Source organism: Chaetodon auriga, chromosome 20 (assembly GCF_051107435.1).
Source record: "Chaetodon auriga isolate fChaAug3 chromosome 20, fChaAug3.hap1, whole genome shotgun sequence".
NCBI classification, from domain to species: Eukaryota; Metazoa; Chordata; class Actinopteri; order Chaetodontiformes; family Chaetodontidae; genus Chaetodon; species Chaetodon auriga.
Genome location: NC_135093.1, coordinates 17128532 through 17150504, shown reverse-complemented (window position 1 = coordinate 17150504; position 21973 = coordinate 17128532).

The window sequence follows — 21973 nt, the reverse complement described above, 5'->3', positions numbered from 1 at the left end:
AGCTGCTCTCGAACCATTTGGAACACATACATGGGTTAGATCTCGTTTGAAAGATAAGTTTTATCCCCACAGAATTACTGTAAGTGCTACTGGCACTGAGTGATAGAAGTTTAAACACATGAAATTGTCATTTTTATTTCCTCCTGAAAAAAACCCATTTACTACAGTCATCTAAATAAATATTCATATTTGTATTCAGTTGATCCATATTTAGGCCATCTATATTTATATTTTTGGATCTATACTCATATTGAAGCTATATATCTTTATTTTTAGGCCATTTACTGTATTTATCATTTCAAACCCTGTGTAATATCCCCGATTTAGTTATAAATTATACACTGAAGCAGCATTTTCTATTTCCTGTTTCCATTGCTGGAATTTCATTGGTTATAGGGAGTCCCAGTCATCTCCAAAATCAGCTGCAATTGGCTGGATCTTTAAAAGAAGAGAAAGCAACACTTCCAATCAACGCAAACTCTCATTGGCTCTTGTCTGCTGGAATGGAAGATCCTAATTGGACAAATGAGGCTGATCAAAGGTCAGAGTGTGGCGGCCATCTTGAAACAAATGCATACATGCTTCCTGGAGTTGTAATGGAGGACATGTGGAATGTTCGTATGTTGTCAGTTAGTTTGGACTGATAAAACAGCTTTCTGTGGATTATTATGGTGTTCTGGACTGAATATTTTAATGGACTGTCTGGACCTTTGCTAATGCAACAAGGCCGTTTTACTGGGAGGGCTATCCGCTGGTGGATTACTGTGAGACTTCATCAGTGAGTTTCCTCAATTTTCTAATTGCTTGTTTATTTGTTGTTGGTTTTGATTGTGCCTGCTTTTGTGATTGCATCTTGAAATGGATTATGCATCAATTTAATTCGGGAGAACCTTAGCTTTCCAATAATGTATGGCAGGGGTACAAACTTAAACAAAATGTGAATGTTTGTGATAGTAGACAGGGACCATTTAGCTCTTCTACTGGCCCACTGATGGGCAAAATGAGTTTTCTTTTCGTTTGTGGTAACACACCCACAGAAATTATTTGCATTTGTTCATTTTTTTGCTTGTAAAAGTTACTATGTGGAAAGTGGAGTTAACATTAGTGCTTAGTTAACAATGCCAGATTCAATGAAAGGGTGACAAAAGAAGGTCCTTTTGGGAGGTCCAATGGTTATTTTTTACAGACTGAGAGTCTGCAGCCATGCTAGTGACCCTGTGCGACTGTGGTTAGGGCCAAAAGTGTTGTGTTCTGAATGCTAACATGCTCTCTGTGACATTGCTGAATGTTGGTATACAGGTACAGGTATTGCCAGAAATTTCAGTCTGGACCAAAGTGGACAAACAGACTCACATTTTCAACCATGGAGCAGAAACAGATATTCTTTCACATTAAGCCACAAAAGTTTGAAGAATAAAGTATAAATGGAGGTCCTCCGTGATCTGCTGCAAGAAGAGTCATGAGAAATGAGGTGAGGGAAGGTTCTTTAACACTTTATTAAATACAGGCCATTCCTACGATACCACCTTCTACTAAAAATCATGTTTGATAGTGAACTTTGAGACATGAGGCATCAGGAAGAGAAGTAAAAACAAGCACTTGTAGATATACATTTAGAGTATATCATCTGAGAATATGCAAAACTTTACCCTCCTATACCTTAAACTGGTATTCCTCCTGCACAGAAACAACCATGAACCGGCGGGTCATTTTTTATTACCTTCTGCTAACAAGCCCAAAGCCTGGCCTGCGCAGCCAACCATTTGGAAGGTAAAAAACAGCCCATGATTAATGATCGCTGTGACATGTCTGAGTGAACCAAATGGAGTATGCATGTAAACTCTCCCCTGCCAAAGCCTTCACCCTCACACTTGCTGTAATCATTACATGGAGAAAAAATTAGTGGGGGAACTGTAATGGGTTAATTACACCACAATCGGCTGGTGTAGAAATGCAGGCCTTTTTAATTATCTCCCTCCATCATTCGACACATTTCTATTATTTTCCTTCTTTTTCTGCTCCCTTCTTTGACTGCGTTTCAGTGTGGTGAAGGAAAATAGGGGGATAATTGGGTTCATCCATCTCTCTCTCTTGAAGCCCCCACTCACTTCTGCTTCTCCGACTCCCCCTCCGACAGCTTGTTTTAACTCTTTCAGTCTATACCTGACTCTCTGCCTGCTACTTAGCAGTTACTCCGTTCCAATTCTGCATTCACATGATCTGGAGGAATTGGAGGAATGGGTCCACATGATGCTGATGTTGTTTTTTGAAGTTTGAACGAGTGACTTTAAAATGGACTCGACTGCAGCAGATATTCTTTTTTCACATATCTTGAGTGAAGCTGATTGTGGTTGTGCGTTCTTTCCTAAATCTGGTTGATTTGATGCCATGCTCGCTGTCTGTGTTTATTACATAGAAGTACCCAGAGCGTTGTGAGGGAATGCTGTAAAACTTGGATTTAAATATTATCTGTCACTGCCATTTTTCTCACGTTAAATCTTGGTTCAGTTGGGTGGAGCTAAGGTGGGACGAGCATGTGTCAACACCAGTGGTTGGTCTAATAATAATGTTATGAGGATACGTAAGTTTTGATTTCCTGAAAATAAATTTTGTTTACAGAATTAGTATCAGGACCATGAACAGGTCAGTGTTTGCTTCCTCCAGGAATTTACAACATGTGATCAAAGGAATTCATGCAAATTTACCAGTTTCCATAACATTCATGCAGGCTTGATATTGCTGTGCCAAAAACATCTTTCCAGTTTTATCAGTCATTGCAATGATCTGCATTAAACTCGGTCACCAAAACTGAAGTAGCCCTAATCCATTTAGAAAACCAACCATTTGGTTTAAAGTTGCCACGCAGACTCGAGATTTGATTTCCAGGCTGGCTGTCTGCACAGGTTAGACGCTAACAATAGGAATGTCATGAACAGGTTGCGATCACATGATAGGTGGATGGAAGAAACTCATAGATGGACAGACCGTTCTGAAACCTCTCATTCCCCAGGCGTAGACTCTAACTGCTGCTCTGTTTCTTTTGTTTTATTGTGTGCCCCTCCTTTTTTATCCTTCCCCCTCCCTCCGTCCATCCCCTCTTCACCCAGGGACAGGGAGGATTACAAGATAATGTGACATGAGACATGCGGCCCCTGTGACGCCCCTCGAGATGGCTCGCACTCCTCATGATGAAACAAGCTCACACACATACAGAGTCCATGTCAAAAGGCTCTCAGAGATGATTTCTTGAAGCTTTGCAATCACACCAGTCTGACATTCACTGAAGCTTTTAATCTCTGCACATTAATGAAGTGTCCCATCTCATTTCCCTGTTCCTCTGACGATCAGGAGGTGGAGGAGGGACAGGGAGCGGTCAGAGGGAAAAGCACCAGCAGCTCCGTGTTAGCTGAGAGATGTTTCGGACAGGGGATTTCCCACATCCAGGTGTGTGTGTGTGCACGGATAAGTATGTGTGTGTAGAAGAAACAGAGACATAGGGAAGATGCAGTATGGGGGCGTCTGGCCGGGATTGTCATTAAAACTGGAAGGAGAGCTAAAATATGCAACTTAAGCTCAGTGCAGTGGTGGTGTTTGAAATTTGACTCTTAAGGACCGGCTGGGGGTGCCCCACAGACCTCCTGGAAATATCAAAATAAAAGCCAGGAAATCGTGCTTTTTGGAACATATGTTAAAACTACAGATTTTGTTTTTTAATTACATAATGACAATAGTAGCCGACTGATTTATCATGCAATCAAATAGAGCCAAAAAGTTACTACTAAATTAGTTAATTAAAAATATTGGTAATGGATGTGCTTGGGACAGCAGTGAGGGAACAAGTGTGTGGCGCATTGCTGAACTTTTGGCTTGCTTTGGGGTTTGGCTATAGTGCTGAACAGGGAGCTCCTGTAAAGTTACTTTTTCATGCATTTTTAAACTTTGCTGCAGCATTCACTCCCAATATTAATGCTGCAACCAAACTGGCGTGGCTTTGGCTGGGTCGTTACTGCAGAGGGTGGGCGGGCAGAGAGAGAGCAGAAGAAAACACCAGTAAATGTTCGACGCTCTTCCAACATATATCACATTTCTTTATCATTAACTGCAAATTAAAAAAGGAAATTTTGCAGCTTAGTTCCTTCATGTATGTGTTGTCAACTTGGTTATTATTATATTTCCTTCATTTCCTAGTCTGTGTCTTCTTAAGCTGCAGTGCATTGGGCTCTCTCAGCCACCGTAACTGTACAGTAGCTCCTGGAATGTTAATGAGATTGGCATAAGTTCTGTGTTTTGTATTGCAGAGACTGCTGAAAAGTCAAATCATCAGTGTGCAGAGATGATGTTTGAGCACGGGTGAAAAGGTTGTGAGTAACCTAAACAGATTCAGTTTACATTCAAATGAAAAAACATTAGTAGCCAGTACAGCAGGTGACCATTATTGATTTATCCACTGAAAACAATTTTTACTGGCGTGAAGCACTTGACAGGTGGGGGTCTGCTTGTGTGTGTCATCTTTTTTTATATATATCAAGAGTGTGGGTGTGAGTTAGAGAACCAGCCACTGCCTGCGCTGAGTAGCTGAAACCCACTCTTGTGCCCAATTCAGCAGAAGAAACACAATGAAAACATTCAGCTGTGCTCCTCAGGATTGTTTTTGGCCACAGAAGCCTTGTAGGGGGAAATACAAGCCCACCTCTATACCACTTTGTGTCTGCTGAAATGTATGCATTTTTTTCCTGTCTGTGGCTGAAGCTGTGCCGCATGCCAAATATTATTCAATTAAAACTCCACTTTATAAGATGCAGTTGCAACCGATTTTTGCACCCACACTGTGACAAGGATATGTAAGTGATTGCTGAACCTTTATTATTGATACAGTATTTAATGTTTTAAGAGGGTTTTTGCCAGTGCTAGCGATGGTGACGATGGTGGAAAATGAACCTGGGCTCTGTGTTTTTCAGTCTGCTAGGCCTTGTCCTGGGCAGCGTTGTGGTCAGACTTCAGTCCATAGAAACTGATCATTAGTTTGTCTTAGTTGACCGCTGACCAGAGGAATCTGCAGGAGTTCCAGTAAGTGGGGCTTTAGAGACTGAGGAGCAGATTAGTGTTTAATTTCACTGTGAACTACGTGTCTGTCTGCTCAAATTTACTCTTTCCTTCTCTCTTTGTCTACCTGTCTCACAGTCGGGCATCTCTCGGCCATTAATGTCCAACAAGCATCTGTGCACGGGGAATATGTGAACCGTCCTCCGTGAAGTCCATTCATTTCTGATAATGGACACCTCGAAGGGCATTATCCCGCTTATACCATGGTCACTTACAAAAGAAATAAATATTAAATCAATCGTTAATATGTTGATGTTGTTTTTTACCGTTAAAATCGTAAGTTTTTCACAAGAGGCGGCTGAGTGGACTATTTAATATCTCTTGTTGTGATGCGTTGCCAAGGTAACCGGCTCTGGCCACAGAACCTGCAGCTCGGTCGGCCGCAGCTGTTATATTAGACCTAATCAGTGGAGGGAAGTGACATGATTGCTTAACGTTATGTTACGTGATACAAATTATCATTTCAGAGGGCAAGTGCACCTCTTACCGCTTGTGTGTGTCCAGAGGATGATGCCAAATTTTGTTTCAAAGAATCAAAGTCCACAGATAGTTTCCTAAATCGTTTTTATTGCAAGAAATATTATCCACCATTCACTCTGATCATTAAATGTGTATCAAATCGTTTTTATAAATATTATCCACCATTCACTCTGTATCAAGCAAATAAGTAAGATAAGCAAGACAGAAAGACAGGCGAAGAACTATTTAAAATTAAATGCAACATTGCCGTTGATCATGAAATTTGATGGAGATGCTGGCATGTCCATCATAGTGGCATTTGAAGGACGGAAATTTAACGTTCGTGGACCCTTTTTTTCTCTTCTGCTGCATCCCAGCCTTCAAAATGATCAAATTCACGAAATAGGTTAAAGGACACTATAAAATCACTCATGTTGTCTACTGTCTTGCTGTTGTGATAAATAAACTGTGAAATAATATGCTGTTAATTTACTCCGCTGATGAATTTTATTGTGTATTGTTAACCCTCAGACCCCATTTGCACCTGATATTAACAAGTGATCTGTATCTGGATATTAAGATGTTCCCACCGCAGAAACATTTTCAGGTGGCCAAGAATCTTATGAGAAACTTAAGACCTTCACCTGTGTCTTGACAAGGAGGACTTCCTGGATGATATTCCAAGTGCCAAAAGTCTCTGCTTTGGAGGTAGTTCTTTTCAACGTTTGCAGAACTGTCAGAATAAGATTTGCAGAGATAAGCGCCACTGTTTAATCAAACACTGCCTCAGATGAGGAGATATTGGGTGCCACCAGTATCAATCATTGGTATCAGTATCATCACTATCAATAAAAAAAAAATGGGATCTAGGTTAAAGGCAGTGATGCTGCTGAGGCTCTACTGACTGTAGTTTAAAGAGGTTGGATTTATACCCAACTGAAATCACAATGTGGTCCACACTGCCTCCAGATGTGGATTTAATATCAGTGTGATTGCAATGCATTCCACCTGCATTTACACCTTGCATTAATGTGCGTTTTCCCATAAAATGAGATGAGATATTCAGATGCAGAGTGCAGTTGCAGTGGTTGCATTCACACATCATGTTGCATTATTCTAGAATTAATGTTGCACTTTTGCTCAGTCCTGGGTTTTGTTGTAACTCACACTAACTTGGTTCAGCCAGTAATGTGTAGGATCCATGCCATGCCTGCACGTCTCACTGCACTATCAGCTTCCGTGTACATAAACACAAAGTAACTTGCATTGGCTGTACCCTACAGTCTTTTATGGCTTTACCTTTCTTTGTTTAATTGTGCTTCTCGATTGGGTCCCCTGTTGTCATACATAAAAGAAACTATGGTAATTGGCTTCAGCTTTTTACAGTAATGAGTAAATAGAACTACAGATGTTTAACTGTGTGCATCTTATCTCAATACATCAATAAATGTTAGATACTGGAAAGAGAGAGAGAATCACTTGAAACCTGAAATGAGATGAAATTGACGTAACTGATGAAGCTACCTAGTATTCTGGTTTTTGCACCTATTCTGCAAAAGACAACCACTAAACTGTTGATGTGTCTAATGAAAATGAATATTCCACTACACTCTTGCGTGCATGCAGCTGTGCACGTCTGATTAACAAACACCGCCTCCCTCTTTCATTAGTTCAGCCACCTTCTTGAAAAGATACAGTTGCACTATTCACATTTATTCAACAACCTGTTGACATCCAAGTCTTTCGTAATGTTTTAGAGTAAGTGTCTCTGTCCTCACGACCAGAAATGTGGGCTCGTTCTTCTGTGTGTGCATCTGTATAACAGCCTGGCAAACTGCTGACTAGGCAACCCCAATTGAGACGCATATTCTGAATGAGCTGTACACATGCCCAAAGAATGCTCCTAAAACCCGAATAATAGCTGCATATCCCATGCCTTAACTGGAAAATGCTCCTTTAGGCCTGCTTTGGAATATCCAACCAGAATATGCTGTTTACAGGAAACATATCAAACTCTGAATATTGTCATATTTGGAGTAATAGTGGAACATAAGACGCAGTCATTGAAAAGAAGTTGTGTGTCTCAGAACTCGAGTTCTCTGTGGTATTCCTCCCATCTCTCTTCAAACTTTTCTAACTCGTGCAAGCACGTTTTTCTTCTGCCTTAATCAAGATCGTGCCTGTTCATGCCCACTGATGTCTTTTGCTTATTGTTTCTGAACATGGCTGTCTTTTCTTTACACCATGGTAGCATGTTTTTCATGTTTCATCGAAATTGACCAAAAATGCCTGTCTCATCATAACGTGTCTGAGCAGTGTAGGTTTAGTGCAGCGACAGCCCCTTACCCCAGACTGATTTAGCTTGGAGCCTCATTACCTGTACCTGTCTGTCTGCCTGTAGGTACAGTCCATCTGACTGTCTGACAGCGTCTCCTCCACTGCCGACTGCTATTCAGGATTAATGAGAGCCAATGAAAGCAGCCCTCCTCACCCCTTTCCCTCCTGTTCTCCCCCTGCCCAGCCAAAGCAAAGGCCGGCCGTAGGCCTCATTATTAAAAGCAATGGCCAGGACTCAGGCCCTGTCTGTACAAACACGCAGCGACGGAGTTGGGAGGGAAAGGGAAACCGGCTCACGGGGGATGAGGTTTCAATAAACGTCAGCCAGCGTCGGCTCTGTTTGGACTGCAAATTATTGCTGGCTGATGCTCTATTATTTTACAACCAAAGATCGCTGTCGAGAGAAAGGTAGAAGGGGAGGAAAAAGAGAGTTGCGAGGGAGGCAGGAGGGGGAAGGAGGGAGAAAAAGAAACTCTGGAAGGGCGCCTAAGGGAAAAAAAAAGGTTTAGTGAATACTATAATAATCTTTAAAAATATTACTGGAGCGGCCGCAGCTTAAGCTAAGAATAGGCTGGAGGGAGAGAAGTCCTTGGATGATTCCAGTGGAGATAGGAGAAGTAGAGAGAGGAGAGGAGCAAGCAAAGAGTGGAGGAAAGGGAGGAAACAGCCAGAGAGGGAGGAGAGGACAGGACAGCCATGTGAGAGGGTTATAAAATCAGCACCTTCAGTAAACATGACTTACAGCTGCCTCATTACTAAAGCAGGGGAGGAAAGAAAGACTTTTTTAAAATTTAATTTATGTTTTGCTCTTTGTGAAATTACATGAAAATCCAAACGTGTAACGCTCCATCACCCATGTGCTCAAACAAACGAGGAAAACACGGTGAAGGTTCATCATCCGTCAGCCCTGAGCAGGTGCTGCAGCAAACGTGGAGCAAATTGACCCCAAGCTCAAGCTGCGGTTGCTACTGCTTAAGGTGGGAAAAGGCATCACTCCACAACATGTTTAACCCTATATTCATGTGGAAATGCAGACAATTATTACTCCTTTTTAATCATTTTCATTAGTGGAGAAGCAGTGTCAATAATTGTGTGGAATGAGTTATTTTGACCTCATTCTCTTTCTGTATAGTCAGAGGTCTAAAGCAATGTGCTGAATTGCTGACTATTGACATTTCTATGCAATTTCAAATTTCCAGATATTTTCTTAAGTCATGTTCGCTGAGAGAGAGAGAGAGAGAGAGCAGGGATTCAGGTGCACACTGAAGTCTCTCTTTACTCTTCTTACTGCCTGTTATCTAGAATAACATTTGTACTGTACCACAGTGCAGACAGACCATTTCTTCCTCTGGCTTTTCCAATCCAGAAGACGTCCAGCATGTCTAAAAAGCTCAGAGATTTCTCTTGAGAATGGTGCAAGTGTTTTTAGTGTCACATTTTTTTTAACCAAGCCAGCAGCGGTGCTGTGTGGACGGCTTGTCCGTCAGCCCCGTCAGTGCGCCGCTTTGGTGTTGCTAAAATATCTTAGCAACACTTGGATGATTTGCCAAGAAACTTTGCACACACAGTCGTGGTCTCTGGAGGATGAAGCCTGCAGACCTGATTGTTCCTGTAGGGCCATCGTCAAGTTAAAAATTTAACTTATGCACTTTCCTGAGCCAAATAGCATCAAAGCTAATGACATTCCTGTCAGCTTCAACTGTAGTTTGTGTGTAGTGCTAATCAGCACTTAGGTAATGAGTCAAACTAAATGAATAATATTGATGTTACATGTTAACATGTTAGCATGCCGATATAAGCATTTAGCTCAAAACGTCAGTACAGCTTCATATAGCTGCCAGCATGGCTGTAGACGATAAAGTACTGTACTTAATAGAATACAAATCGTGTATTGTGACACTGTAAAAGATCTGGAGACTTCTTCCACCCCTGACTGTTAATCTTGTTGCTATTTTTAGATTTAAGCTTTCCTATTTCTATACTGGGCACAGATCTGTTGTCATTCCTGTGTGAGCAGTATCTATATGCTGATGTACAGATGCAGAAACCAGTGCAAAGACATCATATAAGCAGATCTTTTGAGCCCACAGAGAATCTGTCAGCTCTGTCACAACTGAACAGCTTTGATAAACTCCTTACATTCCTTAAGACACATAGTTGCAACACATTTTGTGGAACTCTTTCAGGCTGCTTTGGTCTGTATTATTCAATAGCTGCTGACATTTAACAGGCACCTCTGCTGATCAGCACCTTCCTGTCTGGATGCTCACACACTCATTCAATCCTTGTCTTACAGAAGAGTGTGTTGAAGACTTGGAAAGCTGTCACACTGCATAGGTTCACCGTGTTCGTGTGTGTGTGTGTGTGTGTGTGTGTGTGTATTTGTGGTTGTAAAGATTTTAATGCATTTGTGCATGTGTGTCTTATGTCCCCACTTTCATAACACCACCACCCCTTCCCCTAAAATAGGTTTAAAAAGTCATCTGGCTGACAGGGGAAAGCAGTTTTCTTACCTCAATAAAATTATCTTGGATTTTAGTGTTTGCCTAACACTCTTGTACCCGTTTAATATTCGAGCGCGCTCCTGCACCCTGGGTTAGGGGAAAAAAAGAAAGGTGTAACTTATAATGGGCTTGGCCTCGCTGGCAATTCCTACAGCTGAATTAAAATGCAACATTATATGGCTTGGCCAAGGTTAGTCTGTGTTAGCCGGGGCGCTGTTACGGGCACTTTTCGAGCCTCTCAATTGAGGTAATAAATTGAGTCTGATGGCTAATTTTAGGTGAAACCCAATACCGCTGGCTAAACTGTGAGCCAGAGGGGACCATTTAATCAAAATATGTCTGGCACTGCCGCCAATATAGAAACAAGCTGAGAAAAAAACAAAAAGATTTTAGAGTAAATATATATTTTACAGAATTCTGTTTTAAAGGATACTGTACCATCTGTCAGTCAAGTGAAAAAAGTTCAACTGTGGGAGGTAACAGCCTGTGATTTAAAATCTCCAAATATTCACTGAGCTGATAAAATAGTGACTATAGCAGTTGCTGTAAATGTGGCTTCTGGACAACATGTTTGTATGTCTGCATGGCTAGTTATGGCTAGCAATTTTGAAGCTAATCATTAACCACAGTTAGTACAGTCACAGCATACCAGGAAGTGACAATTGATCAGTTTTGACACCACAAGATAAATTCTAAAGATATCCTCAAAGATCCTGTGCAATGCGTTCCCAACACACCCACTAAATCCTTCTGTCAAAGTATCTCACGATTAGCAGGAGAAGGGAAAGATCTCCAAAGTGGCGTCCGGTTCGCAGCCTGCCAAGAGCCACATCTCGGGCCCGCAATCAGTGACACTCACAATAAACGGGCTGATATTTAATCATTAGGCCAGGAATGCACAGCGGACGTCTCTAATCTGCTCCCGTGGCTGCTGAAAAGTTGCACGGCACGCAGAGTGGAAGCCGTGAACTCTCCGTGTCAGCGTCAACCGAGCGCCCACAGGGTTTCGGTGGCAGACCCCAGAGGGGTAACATTGCATAGCAGGAGGCCTCCGCATGCCATTGCAATTAATGTATTGTCTTACTTAATAAGATGGAAATGTTGGAATGATTAGTGAAGACTGTGGTGTGCACTGTGGGGTCGGTGGGAGGATTAGTTACCAAAGTGCTGAGGCGCTCACTTACACCTACTGCTGAGCTTGCCTGAAAGAGAAAAACACTGTATTCTACTGTATGTACAGTATTGTTGTTGGCAGTTAAAATGTTTTAGGTTTTAAATGTTAAGTTTACTGGAAATGAGCAAAAAAGAAAACAGCCTCATTTTTGGCTCAATTAATTAAATCCTGAAAATATTTTACACAGATTCTCACCCTCTCCTGACCCATTGGACGGGTCAGTCATTAAAGGCTAATGCTAGTTCTTATTGCCATGTAATCCCATGAAAAAACCAAAAGCAACAAATAATAGATCCGACAAACAGGTATTGTCTGTGTAGTGAAAGATATATTTCATTCCTCTGTGCCATAGCGCTCCAATTTTGTCTGAAAACATGCTAACGAGCCACGTTGTTGGACAGGCCGACATACTAGGTTTTGGTCATTTATGTTGATGAAAAACAGATTATTAACCTGTCAAAGCCCCATAGTTTTATTTTCCATGCTCATCAATTCAATCTCAAAGTTTCTAAAAACATCAATCATAATATGTGGAATTGAAGGGAAGTCTGTGAAAATCATCGAATATTTCCCATTTGGTTCAAAGCTGCAATAATAATAAAAAAATATGTATCAGGATTAGATTAGATTCAGTTTTTCTGTACCTGTACAAGAACTTGCAGATTAGTATCTTCACATACAGTGCAAACTATAACAAAGTGTGTGTAGAAATATAAAGATGAACGTACAGAATGAAGAAATAAATCAGTAAAAGTAATATTTGTATAGTATAAAGGGATATAACTGCACATTGCAGTATGTACAGCAGAGCACAGCACTGAAGCAGGCAGATATTAAAATAACCTGTTTGCATGATGTTGTTAAACATGGATTTTTGAAACTGTAAGGGAAAACTAATTGGACAAAAGGGCTCAAGCAGTTAATTTTACACATTTCAGACATTGACCATATGAGGAATTACATTCTAACGTGCCCAATTACAGCCTGGTAAGTGGGTAATAAATAGTGAGTCTGCAGTGCTGAGATATAGAGCAGTAAAGATTTGACATATCAGGTGGCTGTTAAAATCTTTAACCCTAATTACACGACGCAAGCATAAATTAACATTCAAAGCCTGCACACGTGTCGTATAGTTCTTTAGATTTGAAATAAGTAACAGAGAGAAGTAATGGAGCACGGATGAACGGATCTTGTGGAGCGTTTCCTTACTGAACTGAACTACACCACACAGCCACAGTCAGCATCCACGCTGTCACACAATATGGAAATATAATATGACAGTGATTATGTTTTGCATAGCCTCATGGGATAATCACATTATTACCGACCTCTTTTGGGTAAATACTGCGGCAGCAAACCAAACAGAGAAAATATTTCTCTTGGTGAAGAAATTAGTCACCATCAAGTGTTCAGAAATTTGTTTTCTGTTTTCTCCCTAAACATTTCTAATTGCATCCAGAGGGGTGTGTGTGCGTCTGTTGGAGCAGCTGCCCCCCCCCCCCCCCCCCCCCGCCACACCGCTATTGTTCCAAGAGGAGGGTCAAGTGTTTCTTCACACTTGCCCACATCAGTTAACAGGACTGCACACGGATCGAGGGTGGGAAAGGTACACAGGCTTTTATTTAGATTTGTGATATTATTCAAGGAAATTCATGAAGATCTATCTTTACTGCACAGCCTGTCACATGTGCCCATATTCATATGTTGAGGTTATCACACAGGCATATGCAGCAGGGGAGGACCCTTGTCTCCAATATTTAGTAAAGTTTAATCAATCAATCGGTGAATAAAGTGATAAAGCATGAGCGTGGAGTAGTTTGGAAAAATGATAAACTCGTACTATTGAGGGCGCTGAAACTGCTTCTTTTTAGCTGAAGATCCATAGTGTCAATCAGCCAATAAGTGAACCTCATTTGCATAATGAAGCAGAAATGCATTAGGGGCCGTTAAAAAATCCCAAAATAAATTTGGGGAAATCAATAGGAGGAAACTGCAGAGCCAACCTTATATATATAAAAATACAGAAATAAATACTGTTAAATATGCATAAATTCATAAATAAAATGGAACCTTACATGGGAAAGTAAATAAATACAGGAATGGATATAAAGGTAAATAAATACAGATACAAACTAAAAGTAAAATATCAATGTCTTACATTTTATAAACAAACTAATTCCTTAATTTTTTTTTTAAATATTTTTGGTGCGATTTATCAATCAATTGTGGAGTAACTGAGTCATGTATTTGCTTCTTCATATATTTTGATGTTGACGCTTTAGGTCCATCATGAAGCTGCCACTAGCAGCCAGCCGTTTAGCTTAGCATGGAGGCTGAAAGCAGAGGAAACAGCTAGCCTGACTGTCAGAAGGCAACACAATCTGTCTCCCAGCACCTCTGTCGCTCACTAATTAACACATTAAATCTTGTTTGTCTAATATGAACAAAAACCGACATGGAAAAACAATAGTTTATGGTTTTACAGGCTGCTATGTGCCAGACTATTTCTTGGCCAGGGGCAATGTTTCTTTCGCCATCTTGAGGTTACCAGGCAACACCCGAGTAAGAAATAGTCAAATAGTCAAATATCCCACACTAAAACCAGACACTTTTGTTTTTACAGTTCAGGTTTTTTATGAATTAGTGAGGTGCTGGTGCGTGGATTTTGTTGTTTTTGGACACAGCTAGCATAGCTGTTTCCAGTCTTTATGCTAAGCTAAGCTAACTAGCCAGCCGCTATGCATTCATATGTGTTAGACGTCTCCTTTCCTGTATTCATAAAACTATTTTCACCATATTTGAATCCCTTGGTGTCCAGGTTTTTTAAAGTGCCACATGATGTAACTTACTCACTTTAACTGTATCATATTGGCCTTTATTTTTTCTGCTGCATCTGCTTTGTTTCAAAAATGCCTCTCAACCAACCTTAATGGTCACTGACATATAATTGTGGAATGAAACCTGATCTTCCCAAACAATTCCTTTAGAGCAGGGGTATTCAACTAAAATTCAAAGAGGTCCGGTTAGAGAAAATTTCCTAAAGCAAAGGTCCAGAACATCATAATGTCATAACGTTATGATTTGTGTGATATATACACTGAAGTAGCCTAGTAGTTGTATCATCTGCATGTAATCAACATCTGATCAAATAAAGAAAGTACAATTCAAAAACATTTCGACAGTATTTATTGTCACTTAACATTAAACCAGGCAGATTTGAATTTAAAAATGAAATAGAGAAAATAAAATGTTTTTTGAAAAATTGTGCATTATAAAAGAAAGTGTTTAATTTTAGAAAAAGTAAAAGTGAAGCAACAGCTTGAATATTCCTTTTTCTTTGTTAACTTTCACATCTTAACAGTCTCAACTAATTTGAAAATAACAGCTGAACAGTTACACAGTTTCTCTTTCTTTCCCTCTTTTCCCACTCTCGCCGTTCGCTTCTCACTCCTCATCTGACTGCAGTCAGAGTTGCTATGTTTATCGTCCGCAATGCAGAGATGCGACTGGCTGGGTAGCATCACGTGGGATGGCTTAACTCGCATGCAATTGGTTTGTGCGTTTCCTGAGCCGCTAAACCGGTGCCGTAAAGACTAGAAAAGTTGCGCCGGTTAAAATATAAGTGTCCCGTCAAAATTTGAAGTCCCTTAATAATTTACTGGATATAGGTCCGGGTCCGTATAGGACGGTGTCTGGGTCCGGACTCGGACCGCGGTCCGCCTGTTAGTGACCCCTGCTTTAGAGCATGAAGCGAAAACACTTGACTTCAACAATAGCTGCATCCTCAATCTCCATTAAAAAAAAAAGAGCATTTGAAGCCATTTGACAGCGAGACGCCCACTGTCTCATTTATTTATATGTTGAGTTGATGTGCTGATCTTTATGGAAAACATGAAGAGATTATTGGAGGGAGGCGAATCAAAGTGACACTAGTGACACACACTCAAGCCAACCAATATACACTACAGGAACCACAAGCTGGAGTCCCTCAGGCTGTGGTGACTTTATGGCTTCTCGTGACGTATAAAAGCCAGCGGCTCCTTAGTGTTTCTTTGCTCCTGATTGACTTTTAATTGATTTCTCATAGAAGTGCGGTTCATTCTTGTCATTGAGATGGAGTCTTTTGGGTTTTTAATTTGCAGATCTCTTGATTTATCCCCCGAGTCTGTGATTATTACAATTATGTGGCTTTTGTAATTGGTGGATATCGAGTTGATGTTTTTTTGGGGGGGAAAACATTACTTTCAAACAGTGAATGCTGCCAGGGACAATGAGGCCGTCCCGGGTGGAGTTTGATACATGGGCACCCTTGTGGTTGAACCAGTGTGTATGTGTGTCTCATGTACAGTATGAGCATGTTTATTCATATTTCTGTATCCTGTACGTCCACAGCGTGCGTGCCGACCGCAGCGCCGCTGCTGCCTGGCTGTCTGCCTGCCGGTGTAATGCGTGTTTATGTTTACTTCAGCGTGCGTGCATGTGTGTGTTTAACGCGACTGTGATGTGGAGCACCTGCCCCGTCCGCCCAGTCATGCCGCTGTGTGGCAGCTACTGAGCTGGAACCTTCCGGATGACATCATCAAACGGTGACAAGGCAGACAGGTCAGGGCGCCTGTGGTTGTTGCTGGAAAAGGCGACTCCCCAAAGTGTGCGTCTGTGTGTTGGAGTACACACACAGCGTTTTTTTGTTTTTTTTTTTCTCAGATTGATTTTCACATTGACTCGAGCTCATCAACAGGTTGCATTCTTACGTTCAGTTTAACGCTCAGCATGTTTCACACACGTCTGTCTGGTTTCCAAACCCCAAACACATGCAGGAAGTGACACGTTAACTGATACCATACTGTGCATGGGACGCCACTGGTATGAAAGGAATGATAATTTAGTGATCAGAGAAGCCTGTTATGTAGTCATTTAAGTTAATGTACTATTAGATAATGAATGTTAAGCAGCACATGTATCAGTCTGGTTTGCTTTTGTAGCTCGGTTATGAGTTGACTTCTCTTGGTTGTGAGTGATTTAGATATTATTGTTTCAACACAATGCTGCAGACAGATAGTTTACAGATTTTTTTTTTTTTTTTGTATTGTAAGTATCATGAAATAGAGAGGCGGCACGGTGGCGCAGCAGGTAGTGCGCGTGCCTCACAGCAAGGAGGTCGCTGGTTCGATCCCTGGGTCAGGGTGCTGGTCGCTGCGATCGGCTGGCGACCAGTTCAGGGTGTACCCCGCCTCTCGCCCATTGCTAGCTGGGATAGGCTCCAGCCCCCCCGCAACCCCAAAAGGGATATGCGGGTATAGAAGATGAATGAATGAATGAATGAAATAGAGATAGTCAAGGTTGCAGATAAATAAGAAAATATCTCATTTGAAGAGCAGATGTCTTTGTTTTCTTAAAAGGTTATTGTTTAGGTTTAGGAGAAATTTGGGGTTTGGGTTAAAATAAGTATATTACTGTTACATTTATGTATGTGATATAAGTTAATAATGCACATTATAACCTCGTATGTGTTTGCTTCAAAAACAGTCAGTGCTCTATGAGAGAATAAACAGAAAGAGAACGAAACCCACTGCTGAGTTTCTAAACTTTCCTTAAAACGCTTCCTTACACTTTGTGCCTAACTGCCCTTTGTTTGCGCTCTAAAGTGTCACCCTGGAGTGTGTATGTGTTGGTCTGTCTAGACCACAGAGGACAGGTTTGTAAGAGTATATTCTTTTTCCATTTGCAGGATGTTATGGCCTATTTCCACCTGCAAACCCAAACCCAAGTGTTCCTCCGCCTACCTACTATTTGCCAGGATCTGTGTAATTACCAGTGTCTATCCCTCGTTCCCCATCTCATATCCTGAGCACAACATTTGCCCACATTTACCTCCTGGCTTTAAAATGGTTTTCGCTCAAAAACAACACTCCAGTTTCTCAGCAGGGCCACGAAGTGCAGGGAAGATGCTGCCAGCGTGCAAAAATAGACAAAATATCTCCTGTCCTTTGCGTCCTTCGTGCCACCACATCATAATCAAATCAAATCAAATCATTTTCCTAGTGACTTACTGTGCACAGGAGCTGGCGCGTGGCTGCCCAAACAAAATAACCCAGAATGCACTGCAGGACCAAAACGGTATCGGCATTTCAGCGAGCGCTCCCTTGGAGAAACAGTTTTGATTCAGGAACATTCCTATTTCAGGAACTTTAAATGTTAAGTAAAGAAACATTATGAGAGGAGGGCTGAATGGAAAGCTGTGTGTGTGTGTGTGTGTGTGTGTGTGTGTGTGTGTGTGTGTGTGTGTGTGTGTGTGTGTGTGTTTGGGGATGTGTGTGTGGATGTGCATGCGTGTGGATTAGAGAAGCCGAGAGAGTGTATCTAAGCACACCTAAGTGTATCTAGCCAAATGTCTTTATATGGTTCCATGACGGGGGAGAGAGTGTGTCTAACAAAGGAGACCATTTCGATGGGGCCGGTGAAGGCGTGCTGGACTCATAATGACATAGAAAACAAACAGTGGTGAATGGGCACATGGTCCCTCCGTAACCACAGGGCCCTTAACGGGAAGAGCCTGTCCAGCGGTGTGCAGCCCAGCTCCAGCGCTACAGGAAGACCCAGGCGCCAAGGAGTTAAAGTACGCTTAGTGTGTGAGCGTGTGTGTGCATGTGGTGTGGGACACGCGTTGCAGGTCAGCTGCACACATGCACAGCTAAATGAGAGATACGGACACTCACACACACTCAGTTGTGCACCTTCACAGTCAAAAAGGTGCATATTAACATACAAACACACACATTCAGACTCCCTGACTGTCTCGCATATATACACACAGTCACAGGGGGGACTTCCCAATCAACCACCAGCAACAATATTATTCTGCCATTCACTGTCGCGGGTGTGATTGATGAAGCCGAGGGAAAGCTGGACTCTGGCCGCTCGCGCCGCTCCACATCCCAACGTGGAGGTCATGTAGAATAACACCACGCAGACAACGTTCATATTAGGCTCAGTTTGTTGCTACATGAACAGTTTAATAGCCAAAAAATACCAAGCTGTGCCCATGTGGAGAGCTGAGTTCCAGTTGCATGCTTTGGTGAAATGTTTGGCGATGTGACAGATATATTTTAGTAGGATCGTGCGCGTCTGTACAAAAGCAAACGCTTGAATCAGAACTGTGTCTGATGCTGAAAATCGGGTGAAATGTATGCTGAGGTAAGGTGAGCGAATGTACGTTATAGGCTTTGTCTGTCATTTGAATTGATGATAGAAGAAATGATTCTGCACATCCCATTTTTGTAGGGAAAAAAAACACTATTGGTTGCCACTTCTGCATATTTAAGGTAGTTTGGATGAAGTTATAGTTTCTCAACTACCTCAAATAGCACCACTGGCCATGATTCTTTAAGTCTTACCATCTTTGAGTTTTGGGTTTCAGTCCAACATTAATGGCAGTCTTTGCTTTGCCTGTCTTTCTTTTTTAGTATTCATCTGCGGTGGCTAACACTGCTCATGCTAGCTGTTTAGAGCACAGTGGATACACAAAACTTACAATACAGCAGCATTTGGAAGAACTTTCATGAAGTGTATGAAGAACTTTCATGAAGTGTACTAGAAAATAGAGATGTCCATGGAAAGTAGAGAGAGATTATTATTATTTTTATCATTACCTTTCTTTGGTTTTTATTGGTGATGTCTATAATATCAATGTTTAGAAGAATGTTACTTAACCCCAAGTCACATACCAAATGGTGTAAAGATCTGTTTGCCTGATATGCGCGCATATTTCTGCCATGCGAGGCAGGACGAGACTGGTGAAAACAGTGAGCTGTTTAGCGTGGGTGGTGTCTAAACAACAGATGCACCTGGAAACGCAGACATGTGTTCGCTTTCTGGTTTATGTCCCGCTCTGCTGGCCCACACAGATGTCTTAGAGACGCTGAATTTAGCTTTATTGCTCAGTCTTATTTATTTTCATACTGTGTCTGGCAGATTTTCCACCTTGTGAGGTTTTTTGAAGACATGTTGAGGGGAAGTTCACCTCGAAGCCTGTTGCTATTCTGAACCCTTTCGGTTTCTGTAACAGTAAACAATGTGCAGCAACTAATATGGAGCTTATTTATAGATGTGTGAGGCTCAAACTTTTAGTATGTTCGCATAGATTGTCTGTGGAAGTGATCATCAGGCGACACATGGATGATGTGATTGCGCCATCCATACAATCGCCCAAGTACAATGCTACTTTCTTTCCTATGCATTAAAAGGCACTGAAACAAGGCCCCCTTTGAGGTGCGCACACATGCACAGTCTCCGATCCATGTTCTCCATTCACTCTGCTTGTTTACATGTTACCATGATAACTGTCAATAGCTCTTCACCGTCAGCTCTCTTAGTCCACACCTCCTCCGATTCATTCTCTGTCAGACATCCCAAAGGTCCATTTACGGCTCTGAAAACATCATAAAACAGAAAAACGAAAAGCTCAAAATTGTGCCAGGGTGTCAGCAGATGGTTTATAAGGTCACGCTGGTGACTAAGCATCAGGAAACAGTCATAGACAAGCCCTTCATGAGGCACCTTTTTATTTGGAATTTGGTGATTTTTTTTTCTTTTTTTTTTACATTTTTTTAACGAAAATTACATCAGGTAAATTAATGGCATTATTTAACATTAATAACTTTCACTGATCATTAAGAAAGTGTAGAACTGATGTAAGCACACACACGCAAGAAAAGCTCATTTCCACGTTTTGCCAGTCAAATTTTGAATTCTCGGCAGAGTTAAGCTAACTTGATCCTGATGGGTGAAGTAGAAATGCTGAGAAACATTTTTCACCATAACACCTCTCTGGGGTGTCTAGACGTGCACGTGTGCTGACCGCAGCAGCTCCCCCACTTAGTTTTATGACACGGGGTCGTAATGTTCTTCCTTGCGTTGTTCTACTGGCTTTTTTCTCTACAGTCACACATAATACTGCCAAGGACTAATTGGCATACTTACATATTCTCCAACTGTATATCTGGTTCAAGCCCTTTGTGTGTGTGTGCGCGTCCGTGTGTGTAAGTGGAAACCAGACACAAACCAGCCGAGAGAGAGGCGAGTTGCTTTGGCTGAACGTCTGGTTCATGCCCCCACTAACCGCAAGTAGCCGAGATATATCGGCAGTTCCTGTGCATTATGGGATACCGTGCTGGCAATAAACAGAAAGAGAGGAAATCTGAAATGAGGTGGCTGAGACGTTTTATGACTTGTCCTCTTCACGATGCAGAGGTCTGCAACATGAATCGCCAGCCCAGAATCAAACCCATAACCTGCCACCTATCACACATATATCTTGTTGTCTGCCGCTAAAAAACAAGAACACACACTGAGGTCTTGCATTAGAAAGCCGGACCGTCTTTTGATTGATATCGTCTCCGAGGTTAAACACACTTTAACGAGAAGTCCTCCTCTCCTCCTTTCCTCTTTTATCTCCTTTTTGTCTGCCAGTCTGGCTCATTGGCCCAGGAAACATGGCCTGAATCAGAGAGGTAAGTTGATGGCGATGAGCTTTATTCATTCCATGAGCGTTGACATATTTGCTGCCATAACCATCGATAACTCATTCCCCTGTGCCTGCGAGTGAGTGTGTGTGTGTAAGCATCAGAGTGAGCGAGCATGTGTGCCTCCTGTTGATCATCTTTCCACAGCCCCAGCCAATATACTGTGCATCAGCACTGTGCTAGCCCGGATGCACACATGTACAGCAGGTATTGTTATTGCTGCTCACCCTTTTCCTCCCCATAATACTTTGATGTACTGATATAGGGGTTGCTATGTAAGGGGTAGTCAGAACATAACATGGCATGCTGTTTTCACAGTTTTTATCCAAGCCATCTTTCAATGCTTAGATTAGCATGGGTGGCCACAGCAGGAGAGGAACCCATTACTAAGGTTAGCTATAGGCAAATAAATTATGAATAAAAAGGGCCAAAGAAAATAAAATATCACTGCAAGATTGATATTTTTTTATGTCACTGTGGACACTGACTGACCGGCTGACTTATGATTTAATAAAAGCCTGATATCATCCCAATATATCAGTGTAACTCCCCACATTTCTATTTTCCGTGTCGCTTCCTGGGATGTTGAAAACATTAGGACTGAATCTTCACCCCCGCTGCTCTCATCCTCTTGTTCCTCCAGTCCTCTTTGATTTGGTTCTGGCTCTGATATCAATAAGCTTGATTTGGAAAGGAATAAGCGAGGTCATCCTGTGAACTTGAACTGGATCCACTGATGCTGTTTGGATAGGTGCACAGTAGGCCTTGAGAGATGTACAATGTAGCTGTAACCATCACATTTTATTGCATGCTTACTGAGCCACCGCTGTACTTTGGCTCAGTCCTCAAGAAGAATTATTTAGGGGAAAGAAATT